Below are 13,942 nucleotides of genomic sequence, written 5' to 3'. Positions count from 1 at the left end.
CTGTGCTCCGCAACGGGAGAGGCCACAACAGTGAGAGGCCCGTGTACCGCAAAAAAAAAAAAAAAAAAAAAAAAAAAAAAAATGCTCAAGGTACTCACAGAAAGCATAAATAAAACAGAGCGGAGAAGGCAGCCTCAACTTTGTATTTTTCGAGGTGGGTTAGCTTAAAAGGAAAGGCATGTTCTCTAGCTTGAAAATCAGAAAGGAGATACTTTTTCTACCCCATTAAAAGGAAATATGAAGCCACTGATTTTCCAAGAGAAAGGTCTTTTTCGAGCCCCTCTGAGGGTTAACTTTATGACAAAATGGAAGATTATCCTCTGCCATCTGTCACTGAAACCTAGTCTCCATTCTATATCTAAGCCTCAGAGCAGGGAGAAAGTAAAAAAAATTGAGAGACATCAATGTTCTAGGAGCTATTTCACAAGTTTATTTCTCATTTGTCTTCATCAGAAGGATTTCAAGACTGCAACATTTAATAGATCTCTCACTGACAGCTGATGGGAAGATCAGTGATCAAAGGCTGGAGATATTTGGAAAAGGAATGTGTTTTGCTGTGGGGATTGATGGGAAAATGAGGAGAGAGAACTTGAGTTCTTGAAGTGGAGACTGATTAAGCTAAAAGCCCAAGAAACCTCTCTGGGGGAAGGAGAACAATGGATTTCACCTCCTCTTAGAGGCAGCATGCTGTGTCCATCCAGGGAAAGGCAGGCTACCTGCCCTTCAGAGAAACGTGTAGTAGCCAAGTGGTGCTCTTGAGAAAGTCAATTGCAGGAGGCTTCTCACATGTGACAGGTTCAGCTGTGTCTGAGAGTAAATGTCAGTGAAACAACCCATGTGAGGTAGTCATGGCTTTTGTGAAGAAACAGGGCATTCAAGACATGATTCCTTTGGTTCTGTCAGAATCATTTACCAGAAGTTCATTTCACTTGTCTATTTTTCTAGCCTCTATGAATCCAGGCCCTTCCACAGTATTTCAATCGAGAAATGGGACTGCAGAGATTTTTGTCTTTTCAGTTCATAGACTACTTATGAGGTCAGTGAAGCTATTGATTCCACTCACATGCATTTATCACTTGCTCCCCTTCTCACCCTCCTCCCTCGAAGTTTACTGATTCGTTCCAGAAACAAAGGTGGAGGCATTGTCAGATTATATACTTGAATTTGAACTGACCCACAGTTAAGCTTGAAGCAAAAATGAAAGACTCTTTTTGCTGGTGGATAGTGCAGGAAAGTGCAAACAGAGATGTCTGTGGCCAGGAAGAATGCCTCATGGTGACCCTTAAGACCAGCAGATGTTCAAAGTGGGGAGAGTGTCACGGAAGAGAGTTAGTGGCTGAACCTCTAACTTCCTGCAACCTCTAAATCCATCCTTCTATTTAAGAGGAAATGAGGCCTGAATGAGAGTCCTTCTCCCCTTCTGGAATCCCCAAATGTTAAAGCTGGAAAGGTGAATACACACCTTTCATTTTACAGGTGCCCAGAGATAAAATGACCTGTCTATGGTCATGGAGCTGCTTCACAACAGACCCAGAAGCACCCTGTGATTTTCCCGAGACCCAGTTCACTACAGTCCAGTGATAGAGATTCTCTCCTTGACCAAACTCTATTCAGGGTTCTCCGAACTCACTTCTGAAATAAGCCTTGACTTTTGGGCTTCTGTGATTGTCTCTGCATTGTCCAGTTTTAGTAAGAAATCCTAAATCATTTTAACCAAATCTCACACTCTGTCTGATCTCCCTGGCCTACCTTTCAGCAAGAATCCTGTTAGGTTGGTTTAGCCAGAATCTCCCTTGCCCTTAGTGATTTCTATTCACTGACCACTCCCCCACCCCCAATTCTGCTGCTGGACTACAAATTCCCACTTTTCCTTGCTGTACTTTGAGTTGAGTCCATTGCAGTGGTCCCTACATCTATCATGATGGTCCTGAATAAAGTCTGCCTTGCCATTCTTTAACAAAGTGTCATGAAATTTTTTTTTTCTCTAACACTGGTCTGGGGAACCATTTATTTTCTAATCATCATATGGGGGGGGCGGAAATATGGATTCTCCATTCTCTGTTCTTACAATTACAAGGGGTGGGGGAAGAGGACTAAAATCCTTAACTGAAAATGAAGAATTTAAGATTTCTATCAAAAATATATCTTCATTGTTGACTAAAAGGTTTCTTTTTTTTTTTTTTTTTTTTGCAGTATGCGGGCTTCTCACTGTTGTGGCCTCTTCCGTTGCAGAGCACAGGCTCCGGACGCGCAGGCTCAGCGGCCATGGCTCATGGGCACAGCCGCTCCGCGGCATGTGGGATCTTCCCAGACCGGGGCACGAACCCGTGCCCCCTGCATCAGCAGGCGGACTCTCAACCACTGCACCACCAGGGAAGCCCGGTTTCTTTCTTTTTAATGAAACCCTGTCTTATTTCTAGAGGATGGGTAGATGACACATAAACTCTCAGACGGTCTGCTCCTGATCCCATCCCCATGATTCACATTATTCTTATCCCCACCCTCAGTTACCCTATGAAATTTCCCAATTCTAGTAATATTACTTTTGAATGCTAAGGACATGCAAATTAATTTTTTAAATTCCTGTACACATTAGCAAAATATTACTAAAACTATAATTTAAAAACCTCACCAATCTGTTTAAAGAGAAAAAAGGCGACTGAATTATCAATTATTTTGAAAAAAATTAAGTTAACATACTAGCAACAAACGAGTTTATAGATTAAAAAAAATTATATGGGGGGCTAGATAAGAATGAACTGTAATCAGCATAGGAGGTTTTTTTTTTTTTTTTTTTTTTTTGCGGTTAGCAGGCCTCTCACTGTTGTGGCCTCTCCTGTTGCGGAGCACAGGCTCCGGACACACAGGCTCCACGGCTTGTGGGATCTTCCCGGACCGGGTCACGAACCCGCGTCCCCTGCCTCGGCAGGCGGACTCTCAACCACTGCACCACCAGGGAAGCCCAGGAGTTATTTTTTATTTTTCCAAAGGAATTTGCAAAATTTGTTTGCAGATGGAGCACAGTCTTTGAAACCTTTGCTGCACTATTGAACCACTTAGCAGACACAAACCATTCTCACCTCCACCAACTCCAGACTCACACTTGGAATGATTTACCCAGCTCTAAAGAAGTGTCTTCCATTTCAAGAATATGAAAATGAGGTTTTATTTTTATCAGCAACTTATTGAAGCATTTGAAAGTTAAAATGTACATAAAACAATCATTTGCTAAATGCATCAACCCCTTGGGGGCTCTAATTAACAGTTGTGTTGATCTAGATGCATAAAGCTTTCCATTTGTTGTCACTTCCAAAATTCTTGTCAAAGTTGTCATCAGACTGAAGGTCTGACTCATTTTTAGCTTATCTGAGCAGGCTGCTCAGATCTGTCAGTTATAATTGTCCTTCTGACTTCTCTACTCATTTTGGTTAAAATTCTTGCCTGCACAGCCCACCAAACCTCTCCCCCGCCAGTTGTCCCAATTGTCACAACTGGATTTAGTATTTGCTAAGATTTCCAGTTGTAAATTCTACTTCATTCTGGATCTGGTTAGTCATAAAACAGCTTCTGCGCTGGATCAGCCTGAAGTGGGGCGAATTTTCATCCTTTTAAGAATATTTTATGAATTGGTAAGGTTTCCTCTAGATAATTTATTTTCTATATATTGATAACCTTCTCATTAATAAAATAACTAATAACTCCCTGGTGGATATTGCAGGATGTTTTGGGAACTTTATTAGCTAGTTTCCAAAACCTAGTGTGCACTGTCGCTATATTGTCCTCTAAAGTAAATATGTTCTACCTATTTAATGAGAGAGAGGTGACACGGGAGCTACTCACTGTTTTTTTGCATTTGTTGTTGCTGCTTATCTTTCTCTTCCTTTTAAGTAGTTAAAAATTAGAGGATGCCAAATAATGAGTTTTCATTAGAAGCATTATGAAGGGTGAAAAAAACACATACTGGCTCTTGAAGGAGATCGATTCCTGATGTAAAGAAAAACAAACATCACGATGAACCAGGCTCTGTGAAAAATGCTGGAAATCAAAGATGAATTCATCACAGTCAGTCTTTGTATGCCAAGGGCTTTAAAGGCACCAAACTCTGTTTTCTTTTAGTTAGATGATGTTATATACCTGCATGAAACAAAACAAAACAAAACAAAATCAAACAAAACGACACCAACTTGAGCCAGAGGTTGCATTAGCAAGCTGGGCCATGAGGCAGTAGCACAACTTCATTCATTACTCTTGTCCCACTGTGATACATCCAGGTAGCCCTCCTTCATCTGGTAACTATGCCACTGGAAAATGTGATCCCAAAGTCACCCTAACGGGGAAAGGGGAGGAAGGAGGCTTAAGCAGAATGCTTTCAAGGGCTAAATTGAGAAGTGGCTTACTTCGGTTCTGCCCAGTTTGTTGGTCAGATTGTGACACATGGCTAACTGCAAGGAACCTTGGGAATAACTGTCTTCCCATGTGCTGGGGAAGAGGAACTGGGGTGGTGAGCACTTAGAGCACTGTTTCTGCCATGTAGCCAGAGATCATTTTCTTTGGAATCCTTCAAAATAGGTATCAACATTGAAAATAAATGCCAATATTTCTCACAAGAAGAAGGAAATGAAGCTTTTTAGGATCATCATGATACTTCTCAAAGAGAGCTATCGGTTTCTTTATGAATCTGTCATGTCAAGGAAACAGTATACATTAATATAATTTTTATCTGTGGTAAGATTGTTGAAGTCAATAATATTCATGTAAAAACATATGTGGATCACAGTCAACATAATTGCCTTTTCTGCATATTATAATAGTTAAAGCAAGGCTCCTTGGAAACATATTCTAATCTAAACTTTTTATGGAGTGAGTTGAATTGTGTCTCCCAAAAAGACACGTTTAAGTCCTAATCCCTGGTACCTGTGAATTATTCGGAAATAGGGTCTTTGTGGCATAATCAAGTTAAGGCGAGGATATTCTGGATTAGGATGGGCTCTCCATCCAATGACTGTTGTTTTTATAAGAGAAAGGAGAGAGAAATTTGCACACAGAGACACAGACACAAAGGAAGAAGGCAGGCCATGTGAAGTCAGAGGCAGAGATTGGAGTGATGCAGCTACAAGCCAGGGAATGTCAAGGACTGCCAACAACTACCAGAAGCCAGGAGAGAGGCACGGAATGGATTCTCCATCAGAGCCTCCAGATGGAACCAGTCTTGCTGACACCTCAATTTCAGACTTCTAGCCTCAAGAACTGTGAGAGAATAAATTTCTATTGTTTGAAGGCACCAAGTTTGTGGTAATTTGTTATGGTAGCCCTAGGAAACTTGTACACTTGATTTACAAAGAGCCTGGTCTTTAGGAGAGAGGTACCATCTTTAGGCTCCTACTGTGTACAAGGTACTGTTAGACATTGGTGATACAAAGGTGGGTATGAGGAGCTTGCAAATTAGTGGAGGTGAAAAACATGCAAATAAACATATTTGAATTAGACTGTGGGAGAACATTTTTGTCTTTTAGAATCTTCAACTAAAAAAAGCTAACAATATCAAAAATTATGTTTTACATTGTCCTTATTCCTCCTCCAATAGTCAAAACATCCAGTTCATTTCAACAGATGTCTGGGCTTAATGGTGCTCTTCGAAGACATCAAGTGTATTACTGATATTGTACAATGCTATGGTATCCCATTTGTGAAGTTGTAAGGAAACGATTATTTGATGTTTTGGTATTTGCTAAGACTTATGCTTTAGAGTTTTGCTACAAGCTAAAAAGTATACAGCAGTCCATAATTCTTGGAAATCATTTCATATCAGAAAAACAAGGGCAAGTGAAAACCAGTTCTTCATGAAGCAGGTTGATTTTTTTTTTTTTTTTTTTTTTTTTTTGCGGTACGCGGGCCTCTCACTGTTGTGGCCTCTCCCATTGCAGAGCACAGGCTCTGGACGTGCAGGCTCAGCGGCCATGGCTCACGGGCCCAGCCGCTCCGTGGCATGTGGGATCTTCCCGGACCAGGGCACGAACCTGTGTCCCCTGCATCGGCAGGTGGACTCTCAACCACTGCGCCACCAGGGAAGCCCAAGCAGGTTGATTTTTGATGCCAAACAAAACAGTTGTTTTGTGTTTGACATGGAACATCCAACTTGGAATACCACCAACTAGAAATCATTTTTTGAGGAACAGGAAGTGTCAGTAAACCCCTGAGTACATGCTGGGAAGTACACTCATATAAATGATGCTGATAATCGTCTGACTGCATTTGGAATTATCCTTTGTGTTAAATCTGCTAAATGTGAGACCAAATCATTGTCAGTTCATTACTGAAGAACCACTGTGATACTATAATGGGGTCCAGACTCCATGACTGTGTAACTCATGGCTTTTTAAGTTTTCATTATTGACCTAACTTTGCTATAGAAATGATTAACTGCTGTTTTCAAGACCTAGGATTCTCTAACGGACTAAATAAAATGACCTCAATGAATCTCATTGGCTCAGTTTTGGTAGTACAGGTAGAAAATGCCACATTAAATTTGTCATGTTCAAATAGTTATGTGCTGTCATACAGTTCCCTAAGCAAGAAAAAATAAAGAGGAATTTTTTAACAAGTTGGTTCTGGTTTGGCACATGAAGTCAAATCTAGTTCAACTCCATTCATGGGAGAATAGAGAGTCAGCTACAGACAATTTACAACAACAGGTAACACTGAAGTTCATTTGTAGTCACAGGTCACCAAGGAGGTGCTATAAACCTAAATTACAAGATGGCCCAGCACATAGCAGATACTCAGGTCAAAGGATACCAAGAAAACTGCCCAGTAGCTCATCCCTACCTTCTCTCAGAAGGTCCCCAAAGTCATTACATCTCAAAGAGAACTTTATTGCCTCGTATATGGTCATTCAGCCTACTCTGTCTACACTCGCCACTATGTGAACCACTTCTTGAAGTCTGCTGCTCTTTGCAAGAGGGACCTCACAGATGCTTCTAAATACCTTGCAGAGGTCTGTATCTTCCCTAGACTCCCATAACTCCGCCCATCTTGGGCTACAGCTGATGACCTGTTCTTGCAACATAGGTAATCTGGCTTAGACAAGTATTAATCTGAGGGGCTCCACTATCACAGTTCATCTCAATGGTTATAGTTCTCTCTCTTCCACAGGAGGGAGATAAACCATTCTGCTTTTGTAATAATCATTGAGAGCTTGGCATTGATATCTCCTCCACTACTTTCCAGCTCTGGTCTTTCTTAACTTGGCTGAGATAGTTTGGGTTGATGGTGGGGGGCAGAGTGAAGGTGAGATGGCAAAGAAACTGTGCAAATATTTTTAGGCATCAGCATCAGTTCTGTGCTAAATGCTGTGCTCATCTCTTTTGATTTTGTTTCATTTAATTGGGACAAGAATCCTGTAAAATTGTCTTGTTAGGCCCACTTTCCCATTGAAGAAATAGGGGTTAAATAACCTGCCCCAAACTACATTGCTATTAAGAACCGAAGCAAAGACTTGAGTCTACTTTCAAAGTCCTTGATTTTTTTCCTACTACGTTCCTTTTTGAGACACGATTTAAGCATGCCCAGCCTTTTCAGTTAAGGTCACCTCTACCTCACTCCAGCCCTGGGGCCCTTCCTCTGTTCCTGGGAAGATCACAAGGCACACTTCTCTAAATGACTCTGTCCCATCTCTCGGGACCAAAAACTCATTCTAGTAATCCTTCTGTATTCCCTTAGCATAGGCTCATGTGACCCTGGATTGCATTTAGAAAGATGAAGCCAAGACCTTGGTAATAACTTCATACTCATACCTATCTTATGATTACTGTACTTACATTAACATAAATGGGTGCCTACTGTTCTGAAAATGCTTTTGAACAAGATTCTGAAGTTGTGCCAGGGAGCACTGGCTAGGTATGCTGGGAGCTGTCTGATTTCCTTGTCTTGGATTCTTGCTAACCTTTTCTCGACAATTCACACAATGAAGAGGAAAAGTGATACTAATGAAATATTTATCTTCACTGCTGTTCCTTTACTCTTCTCCAGAGCTAGAGAAATGCAACTTTTTTTTTTTTCTACTACAGCTTTAAATAGCCTTCCTTCAAGGCTGGTTGGTAAATAAAAGGTTATCAATGAACAAGTAGGTAATATGGGTGGAGTACCCAGGCAGAGAATTTGTAGAAAAACGAGCAAGTGCCACCAATGAATTTTAAAGTGAGATTGGTAGATGGGCTCCAAAGTCTTTAAAGCAACAGCATTTATTGAGTTTAATTGTTGAGTTTCACTGAACTCCAAAGAACAATGCGATTAAGTGGTTACTTTGGGGAAGGATTTTCCAGGTGAAATGTCTCAGCTATATGTTAAGGAACCATGTGATTACAACCAAAATGGATCTACTTCTACCTTAGCATTTTGCAAAATAATGTGGTATTAGAAATCATGGATAGAAAATACAAGAGTTCTAACAAGAGACAACACATACCAGTGCTTTAAAGTGAGGATAATACATAGAAACCGAAAGCTCCATTTGCAATAGTTCAAGTGAGTGAGACACTAAACTGTCCAAGCTCACCCCTCTTTATACTGCATGGGCCTACTTTGTGGAAGGAGACATACATTCTAAACAGTGTTTTCCAAATCTGATTAACAAAATAATGTAGGGGAGAGCTGTCAAAAATACAGGTTCTCCCAGATATTCTGATTTAGTGAAAATGAACTGAGACCCAAGTATGTGTTATTGCTGCTGCTGTTGTTTTTAGCTCACCAGTTGATTTTGGTGATCCACAGGTTTGGGAAAGACTCTGTTAAAAGATTTAGGCTACTTTGCTACTCTTAGGCATGATTTAGGCAACTCTCACCCATTTTCTGTGTCTGGATCAATGGATTGGGAAATATGCATTGGAAGAGTTTCAAAGATTGATTCTAAGATATTCTTCCAGCAATAACAGGCTGGGATATGGGTTCAGGGAGATAATATGCACCAGAAGAGGGATCACTCAGTAATAAAGTGCTGTTGTCCTGAACTCAGAGTAACTTTCAACTTCTCTACTATTTTAGCCTGGAAAATAATAGTATACAGATGCTTTAGTTTCTCTCCAACACACATAACAATACCCTGACGATTCAGCCAATGCTGTGAGAGGACATTTGGACTTATAAGGTTAAGACCATCACTGTGTAAGATAACATGTTTGAAACTCACATTTCTTGGCTTGCAAGAGTGTGTATCATGCAAAGCATGATGTCACAGACCCTGGTCTGGTTTTGAGAAGAGTAGGAGAGGAGTATCAGGAAAATCAAACTAAAATGGCAAGGCAAGATTATTTTTTAAAAGACTGGAGGACTATGTTTGTAACCGACAAATTCATTTCCTCCTTCAGCCCATGGAGCCGCCTTTGCTATTGCTTCTAACAAGAGAAAAGGTACTTTTTCTTTTAATATTGTCTGAGAGGCAGCAGAACAAGGTAGATTTGGTATTTCCAGCTTGTATAATAGCTAGCTCCCTCTTAAAATACTCAAGGATCTTCCCAGGAAGGCCATTTAGATTCTGAGTCGTCTTTGAGTCATGGATCAATTTGAAAATCCTACCAAGAAACACAGGGCTTCCCTGGTGGCGCAGTGATTGAGAGTCCGCCTGCCGATGCAGGGGACACGGGTTCGTGCACCGGTCCGGCAAGATTCCACATGCCGCGGAGCGGCTGGGCCCGTGAGCCATGGCCGCTGAGCCTGCGCGTCCGGAGCCTGTGCTCCGCAACGGGAGAGGCCACAGCAGTGAGAGGCCCGCGTACCGCCAAAAAAGAAAGAAAGAAAAAAAAAACACAGACAACAGACTGCACGCAATTTCAGGGACACGTGTATCACAGCTTAAGAACTGTCAGCCTTGCAGAGAGAAAACTAGCAGTTGGATTTTGTTTCCTTTCCACCAAATGAATTTTAGTTGATTGCAAAATGACTGTTACACTGCACAGATCATAATCTGGCCTCTTAAACATCTGTGAATAGACTTTTTCAGGGGTTATTAGCTGTGTAAGTAATGTTGAAACACCGAGTCTGTATCAAGCACTTACAATGTGCTTGACATTACTAAGTGTGTTACAGTCAACATCATTTTAATCTTTAAAGTTTGCACAGGTAAAGACACTCAGTTACTCAAGATTAAGTAACTTTTCCAGAGTCACAGTTTTTGAGTCACAAACCTGAACTGACTTTAAAGCTATTGTCTAACCACCATCTACTCAACTGTTTTCCCAGCTTGGAATGAAAAATTTACTCTCCACTTCCAACAGTGACGAATTTTGAAAGGGGTATTGTTTCTGGGAGAAGAGGCTTCGAGTAATGATGTATACCTGATGATATCCAACATTAATTCTGATCACCCATCCTCCTAAAACTCAAACAAACTTACTTTCTCAGCTGTAGAATCAACATGACCAATACAGTAATTCAGATCATTATCTATTGTACTAGATCATAAGCTCCTTGAAAACTGAAACCATGTATGCCTCACTTTTCCTGCTCACACAGCATGCCTCAGGCATAGGCGGAAGTTCAGTGTCAAATATAAGAAGCTATTGGCTCCTCCCAGTTCTCAGTAGAAGATGACAGTCTTCCATGCAACCCTCTTGCAGTAACTTTAACGGGCCCGTTTCATTTGGTTTCTACTACATGTCATACATCCAGCTCATTGTAAAAAGCAGCCATTTGTCCTTAAGCCTTACAAATACATCACACTGAACAATTAACTTTACTACAAAGTTTGAAATGCTGTGATTCAGTACTAAGTATTATGTTCAATACAATCTGGGACCTTCTGTGTACGGGCCATACATCACTGGGCAGATTTTGATCATTGGTTAGCTGTGACAATTTGTCTAGGGTCCTTAAAGACACCTTTCTTAACAGTCTAGAGAATTCTTGGTCCCCCATTAACCAAGTAAAAAGTGCTACCCTTAATCTACTTTAAAAGCCCCACTTTTTAAATCAAAGACCCAAATTAACATAGCTAACACTTGAATGCTAAAGGGCCATGTCTGGATACGAATGCATGATATTTTGATGTCTGTAGGCTGCACTTTTTTTCTAACAGGTATTATTACTTTGTTAAATCTCTGAAGTCTCATATTTTTGTCACCTGATATACAATCTTGCCACTGAAAAAACTGGTTATGCTGTCATAGATATTCACTAATTTTCATGCCAACCAAATAAGCCACAGAATAACTAAAAATGAAAAATGTGCAAACATGGATAATTTTAGCAGGCATTTAAATATAACACAGATGCTAATGGGTAATGGGTGGGGTGGCATATTACCTATTCATATTTAAGTATTATAATTTTTACAGAATTACTTTTACAGTAGTAATTAGTGCAAGACAACATTAGAAGCCAAATTTTTTAGTATGTGGGTGATATTTCTAAGTACATGAGGTTATGTCTAGGGAGGGTTTCCTTAAGAAACATCACCCTAGTAAGAAGTACTTTTCTCATAGGGGTGGACATGGAACGAGAACACCAGGGTGCATACAAGTTTAAAAAGAAATGCTTTAAAAAAATCTAAACCATATTTATTTGCATGGTATTCTAATTTTCATGTTTGAATGCATTTTTAGTAATGGGGAGGCAAGAGAGAACAGAAACATATAGGAAGAATTTGCTACCATTTTTTAATTTGCCATGGATTATACACACAAAATCAATCTGAGAAATTACTCAGACACTAGTGTTTGAGCTCATCTAGGCTAGTTTGGTTATATTTTTTTCTGGCTGATTTGTAAGCTCTAAAAGAATAAGGGCTTAAGTAATTGCTGTTTTGTGAACAGTTCCTGCATTCAACTAAAATTTAAGAAATGTGTTAGAAAGATTTCTTATTAATTTTTGAGCAGACTAATAGATTACCCTAATTCCTGAATAGCCTTCGTGTTATCGATGATTTCACATACATACAATCTGAGGTTCTGTGGTGATCATTTCAGTCAAAACCATCAGGAAAGAATATATTCGAAACAGGTTTTTAACCAACTAGAAAATAACATATAACTTCTGTCATCTTGCTGTTCACTTAAGTGTCACATGTGAAATACAATAGCAAGTCAGTACATATACTAAAAAGGAAAGTAGCACTTAGTTTTAGACAAAATTGAGTCTTACATTTATGCCACAAAATGGTTTAACTCTTACTGCTAGGACTAGAACAGAAATGTACTCTAGGGGAAAACACAAAACAATGCTCTTTGCTTTTATATGAATTAAAAGCCAGAGTTTGTGTGTGAAAATAGTAATAACCATTAAATGACACTTTTGTATTCTGTCGTACATGTACGTTTGCTTTAAAGCAGACTGTACAAACATAAGAAACTGCTTTATCAAATTTCAAATTACTTTTCATTAACAACATGCTATTTCACCCATGGAAACCCATCTATGTAGTTAAAGGCTATATCATCTTACTGCTAATCAATCAGAAACCACACCCATCATTCTCTCCAAAATTATAAGCTAAATTTATGAACAAAAATCACTATGAGAACTTTGAGTTCAAATAATTAAGCAAATGAGAGTCAAATTAAGGCTCTGCACACAAATGTTTACACGATGTGGAGGAGATAAACTTTCCAAGTTATGACGGTTACCTAAAGTGTACCTTTGGAATGGGGCATATGCAACAGGATGAGAGAGGCTTTGCTTCTCAATGTATATCAATAAATTCACTTTTGAACCCTGTGAATGTATTACCAATTCAAATACAATCATAACAGTAGTATGCTTAATACGTTGCTATTACTTAGTAGACGTTTGCCCATTTTTAGTTACTTGCAAAGAACTTCATTTAAGGCAACTGAAAAGAATGATTCTAATCACTTTAAACTGAAAGTTTTAAAGTTACAGATCTTTACCTTTTCATTATACAACTTAATGTAACCAATCTTGTTATCAAACAATTCTCTTTCAAGTTCTAGAAATCATTACTCTAGGACATTAAAATTAATAATAGCCCAAGAGAACAAATTAGACTGCAAGAAAATATTTGCAAGACACATCTGATAAAGAACTGTTATCCAAAATACACAAAGAACTCTTAAAGCTCAGTAGGAAAACAAACCTGATTAAAAATGGGCCAAAGACCTTACCAGACACCTCACCAAAGAAGATATACAGATAGATGGCAAATTAAGAATACTAAAGATGCTCCACATCATGTTACTGTGACGAGATTTAACTGCACACCTATTAGAATAGACAAAATCCACAACACTGACAACACCAAATGCTGGTGAAGATGTGGAGCAACAGAAACTCATTCATTGCTGGTAGGAATGCAAAATGGTACACATTTTGGAAGGCAGTTTGGTGGTTTCTTACAAAACCAAATATATTCTTACCATACTATCTACCCAAAGGAGTTGAAAACTTTATTCCACACAAATCTTGCTCACCGATGTTTTTAACAACTTCATTCATAATTGCCCTAACTTGGAAGCAACCAAGATATCCTTCAGTACGTATATGGAAATAAACTGTGATACATCCAGAAAATGGATTATTCAATACTAAAAAGAAATGAGGTGTCAAGCCATGAAAAAGCATGGAAAAAACTTAAGTGAATATTATTAAGTTTAAGAAGCCAATCTGAAAAGATTACATACATACTGTATGACATTTTGGAAAAGGCAAAATTGTGGAAGCAGTAAAAAGATCAGTAGTTGTCAGGGGCTGGGGTGTTGGAATAGGCAGAGCAGACTTTTAGGGCAGTGAAAATATTCTGTATGATACTATGATGGATTTGCCAATATAGATTTGTCCAAACGCACAGAAAACACCAACGGTGAACTATAAACTATGGACTTTGGGTGATTATGGCGTCAATATAGGTTCATCAGTTTTAACAAATGTACCATTCTAGTGGTAAATGTTGGTAATAGAGGAGCTATGTATGTGTGGGGGAAGAGAGTGCATGGGA

Source organism: Pseudorca crassidens, chromosome 7, assembly GCF_039906515.1.
Source record: "Pseudorca crassidens isolate mPseCra1 chromosome 7, mPseCra1.hap1, whole genome shotgun sequence".
NCBI classification, from domain to species: domain Eukaryota; kingdom Metazoa; phylum Chordata; class Mammalia; order Artiodactyla; family Delphinidae; genus Pseudorca; species Pseudorca crassidens.
The sequence above is the reverse complement of the archived record's forward strand: the minus strand, read 5'-3'. Positions refer to the sequence as shown.